This window comes from Microtus ochrogaster, unplaced genomic scaffold, assembly GCF_000317375.1.
Source record: "Microtus ochrogaster isolate Prairie Vole_2 unplaced genomic scaffold, MicOch1.0 UNK329, whole genome shotgun sequence".
Taxonomy (NCBI): Eukaryota; Metazoa; Chordata; class Mammalia; order Rodentia; family Cricetidae; genus Microtus; species Microtus ochrogaster.
In genome coordinates, this window is record NW_004949427.1 from 1 (window position 1) to 5,308 (window position 5,308).

At 49.7% G+C, this 5,308-nt stretch overlaps 1 pseudogene; it reads right to left on the reverse strand.

Moving 5' to 3' along the window:
* Positions 1–5: 5 nt before the first annotated feature.
* On the reverse strand, positions 6–4,126 carry LOC101987320 (annotated as a pseudogene).
* Positions 4,127–5,308: the final 1,182 nt, after the last annotated feature.

Consider the following 5,308-nt stretch of genomic DNA (forward strand, 5'->3'; position numbering starts at 1 on the left):
ATCAGATCTGACCTCTCCCCAAAGCTTCGCCAGCACTCGTTACACTCATAGGGCTTCTCCCCGGTGTGAATTTTCTGGTGTGTGATCAGATGGGAGCTGCGGCTGAAGCTTTTCCCACAGGCCGTGCACTCGTAAGGCTTCTCTCCCTTGTGCGTCCGCTGGTGCTGGACCAAGTGCGAGATGCGGCTGAAGTTCTCCCTGCACTCGTTGCAGTGGTATGGCTTTTCCCCGGTGTGGGCCCTGCGGTGCCGCACCAGGTCAGAGTTCTGACTGAAGTTCTTCCCGCACTCCTCACACTTGTAGGGCCTCTCGCCCATGTGCACGCGGCAGTGCTTGATGAGGTCGGAGCGCTTGCTGAAGCCCCGTCTGCACTCGTTACACTCATAAGGCTTCTTGCCCATGTGCGTCCTCTGGTGCTGAGCCAGGTGCGAGCTCCCGCTGAAGCTTTTCCCGCATTCCTCGCACTCATAGGGCTTCTCCCTGCTGTGGGTCCTCTGGTGCTGATTGAGGTGGGAGAGCCGGCAGAAGCTCTTCCCACACTCGTTACACTTGTGGGGCTTCTCCCCGGTGTGGATTGTCTGGTGCTGAATGAGCTGAGAGCTCCTTCCAAAGCTCTTCCCGCACTTGTTGCAGTCGTAGGGCCGCTCTCCCGTGAGTGTTCTCTGATGCTGGATAAGGTGGGAGCTGCGGCTGAAGCCCTTGCTGCATTCGTAGGGTCTGTCTCCCGTGTGCGTTTTTTGGTGTCAATTGAGGTCTGAAATCTGACTGAAGGCCTCCCCACACTGAGAACACATGTGATAGCGGATGCCTGTGTGAACTTCTTTGTGGGCCAGCAGGTCAGTGACCTGCTGGAGAGGGTAGCTGATGTTATTCTTCTTAAAAAACAGGGTTGTTCTTCTTAAAACACGGGGCACAGGACAGACACACACGGCAGAACAAACACAGACACGGCACGGCGGCTCCCACGTGGGTCCACTTTAATGGGGGAGGGGAACACAAAAGGGCGGGGAGGCGTGTAGGACACACAAGGAAAGGCGAACGAGAGAGAGAGCCTCGTGTGGCCCTGCCTTTTTAACGGGGAGCGCAAGGGTGCCTGGGAAGGATGTCCCATACCTGTGCGCAGGTGTGCGCACAGGTATCCATAGTCCAGGAGGAGTCTGGGAGTTGTAGTTTCCAAAGGAACAATATATCACCCTTTTTATTTTGTTAAAAAAATTGGGGGGGCTTTAGAGGGTAGGGAATAGCGGCGTAGCCCGGTCTTTCATGACTGCTTCCTGCTGGCTTTGGGCGTTGAGGGGTCCAGGGTGTATCTGATGATCTTGGTGGTGTCCTAGTGGTTCTGTCCCGTTTCTGTTGGTTCTGTCCAATCCGCTGGTGTCCTGAGATGGTTGATTGAAGAAGTCACATTTGTCTGGCTCTTCCTGAGCAGCTGGGTCATTATTAAGATGCTGGAAGGCAAAAGCAGCATTAGTAGAGAAAAGGGAAAAAATTGAAGGGGAGAGGAGGTCTGGAAGAGTTGAGGGGAAATTTGGGGATAGGGGGTGGGGAAAGAGTTTTTAGGAGGTCTGGGATTAAGAATAATAAGAAAATTAAATGATACTTATTCCATTAATGACCCGTTTGTGTTTTATCTGCTTAGGAGGGGTGGGCTGACGTCCTGGACCTTAAAGAAAGTGTCTTAAAAGAAATAGATTTTAACCATATATGCATTTGAAAAAGGGTGTATGGACATAGAAAGATTGAGTGGCAGGTGGGGCCACTGTTTTCCTCAGACTGGAGTAGAGGGGGCTGAGTCTGGTTTCCTTTGGAACTTAAGGGAGCAAGGACCTGTCTGGGTTACCGTATATAAAGGATTATCTTGAGCTGTGGAGATGAATGGTTTAAGGTGTGACAGGTGGATCCAATGAGGGATTTCTTCAAGCTTGGCAGCCAGTCGAGGTGGAGTTCTTGTGACATCTTAGCAAGAGCTTCCTTTTAATGTGAGGCTCGTATCTTCCACCAGCATCACGAATAAGTTCAGCAGCTGCCAAAGCACGTATGCAAGGCGCCCAGCCATGGATGGTGAGGTCCATCTTCTTTGACAGGTAAGCTACAGGCGCGAAGGAAGGTCCCAGTTGATGACCTAAAACTCCCAGGGCATAGCCTTCCTTCTCTGCTACGTAAAGAGAAAAGGGGCGGGCTAAATCCAGAAGATGGAGAGCTGGGGCTTGGGTGAGAGCCTGTTGAAGTCTCCGGAACGGTTTAGTGATGGATTGGAGAAGGGGCTCATGCAGAGAGCCAAGAGCTGCTTCATATAGAGGGCGGGCAAGGAGGGAGAAGGAACAGTTAGAGGCATTATGGGGGGAAGGTTTAGGTGAGCCTTTCCGGTGTCCGGAACCTGTTGAAGGAAGAGAAGCGGTTAAGGTGTCGCAAGACCGGACGGGGTGGGTGGGGGTGGTCCCTCGAGGCTGGAAGAGCAGAGGCTCATCCGCTGGATCTATCCTCATGGCTGAAGCGGAAGGTTCCTCTGGGGCAGACATTGCTAGGAACATGTGAGCAGGAGGGCATTGTGAAGTTGTAGACGGATCAGTTTTCAGGGCCATATAAAAGAAGGCCATTACATAATCAAAGCATGAGGCTTTAGAGATTCCAGGAGTTGACCAAGGGGGGAGTTTGGAGAAACTGGCTTTGAATTTTTAGTTTCCATGGTTAATCAGTAAATCCGCCTGCAGAAGGCAAGCAGGGTGGCTCGAGTCCAGGCAACCCTGAGCCCTGAGAGGCCGCGCTATAGGCAAAATCGGCCCAAGCCTAGCTATCAACAGGAAAATCCTGGCTAGGAGGGGAAAATTAAACAATCGGCCCGAGCCTAGCTACTGACAGGAAAATCCTGTCTAGGAGGGGAAGATCAAGCCTTTTGGGGCTGACCGTTCAGCCAAGAAGAGGTGCCAGTCCCGTGACGAGCCCGCACGTGAAAGAAAGAGTAGAAAGGAGGAAAAAAAGGCAGAAGAGGCCAGGAACACCAAATTCCTGGCGGGAAGTTGGGGACACCGAGTCCTCAACTTGCAGGCGGAGCTATGGTCAACCAAGGAAGGGAGGGGGTAGAGAAAAAAAGGGGGGGTAGACAACTCAACCCAGAACACGCTAGAGAAAGCTGGCCAGGCATTACCTAGGCGGGATGGGGAGAGAGCCAGTGGGGGTAAACTCACGAATTGGTTGATATCGGTTGAAGATGGAGGTGGTTGTGGGCAGGTCCCAGTTGTAGATTTCGTTCTCGGGAAGGAGGTCGTCCGGCACTCCGGGAGGCGCGCCAAAGGCCCGAAGGCCAGGCCTCAGGTGGAAGGCCCGGGACAGGAAGTCCCCGAGTCGTTTGGCACCAATTGTTGTTCTTCTTAAAAAAACAGGGTTTGTTCTTCTTAAAACACGGGGCACAGGACAGACACACACGGCGGAACAAACACACACGGCATGGCGGCTCCCACGTGGGTCCACTTTAATGGGGGAGGGGAACACAAAAGGGCGGGGAGGCATGCAGGACACACAAGGAAAGGCAAACGAGAGAGAGAGCCTCGTGTGGCCCTGTCTTTTTAACAGGGAGCGCAAGGGTGTCTGGGAAGGATGTCCCATACCTGTGCGCAAGTGTGCGCACAGGTATCCATAGTCTAGGAGGAGTCTGGGAGTTGTAGTTTCCAAAGGAACAAAAGCTGAGCTCTCCCCACTGCCTTTCGGACCTGTCCGCACTTTCAAAGACTTCTTCGCTTTCTGGGTTCTTCTCAGCATCCCCAATAGGCTTTTCGGACATGGTCATAAACTGCATATCTTCACTAAGTTCTTCTTTTGGGTTTGTTTCGTTCTCGCTCCTGATCTCAAAGTCCAGTGAGACAACATTTCCACAATTCTCCTGCATCACATCCCTGTAAAGGTCTCTTGTGTAGGATCCAGATGTCTCCATTCTTCCCGAGTGAGGTACATGGCCATATCTTCAAATGTCACAGGGGCCTGAAATCACACAATGCTTCCTCACTACTTAGCATCTCGGAGTTTAGTCCCAGCCTTTCTTCTTGAAATTAGAGACATGGTTAGAAATGTCGAGAAGGCATTGGCATTAAGTCTGATCTGGGACCCAGCCATGAGCAGGGTGGCTGCCATCTCAGGCTCAAATGTTTGTCTCCTGGGAGAGAGAGCAGGAAAAGGAGCTAGTAGACAATGCTGAAGGAGAGGAAAAGCAGGGAGCCAGGCGCTGCTAAAGGCCCTGCCCACTCCCTAAGGATGGAGATCTGGTGGCCACAGGGTATGCAGGAACCACCCAGGACCTGTCACTCTCCTCCTTCTCTGACCCCGAGCGAGACCCACTCTCCCCTGGCTAGGTGCCCCGCCCCAACGAACTGGGGGTCAGGCCAGTGCAATTAGACAGAAGCTTTCAACCCAGCCCTACAGAATGCCTCAGCTCTTCCAGAATGCCATTTTTAAACTGTCATTTCTTTCCTACATACCAGTTCAAAGTAACTACATCAAGGCTTTTGATAATTGAAAATACTTGACCAATATATCAGGTTTATTACTAACTACCTGTGACATTTTTAAGTTAACACATATTCTCCACATAGTAGAACATTTATTAGCATTACACAATCTAGACATGCTACCTCTGTCTCAGGCCTATCTGCTGGCCAGTTTTATTAAAGAAAATTGAGTGACAATTCTCCAGAGTATACAACAGAATAATCACTCCACCACAGATGTTCCTTGTACATGGGATTTTCTTTGCAAAATATTCAAAACCTGTCATGAAGCTGATATCTTTTTTACATCAAACCTACTCAATAGCTGAGAATGTGTGTGTTACAAATATAAACCAGCATAAATAACCATAGAAAGACACAATCAAAGCTAGCAATGAATTGTATGTACTATTGTATGAATTTGTATGTGCTATTGTACATCTGTGTGTGTATGTTTGGGCATTCTGTGTGTATATACTTGTGGAAATATAAGTATGTGATTGTATATATGTGTGTGTATATATTTGGAAGACAGAAGTGAATCTCTTGTTTCAGGCCTTTGATTGCTTTGTAACTTTCCAAGTAGACTAGGCTAGCTGACCAACAAGCCCCAAGTACTCATTTGTTTCCATGTCCCTTTCCCATTACTAGTGTTTAAAGTCCTTGTGACCATACCTTTTTTTTGTTTTCTCTTCAGCATGGATTCTTGGGCTCAAACTAAGTTCCTTCTTCTTTCAAGAAAATTTCACCTGTCTTCTCAGGCCTTCTCAACTACAGGTATTCTGTCAGCATTGTTTAGTTTTGGTTTAGTTTGTCAGATAGTTCCATGT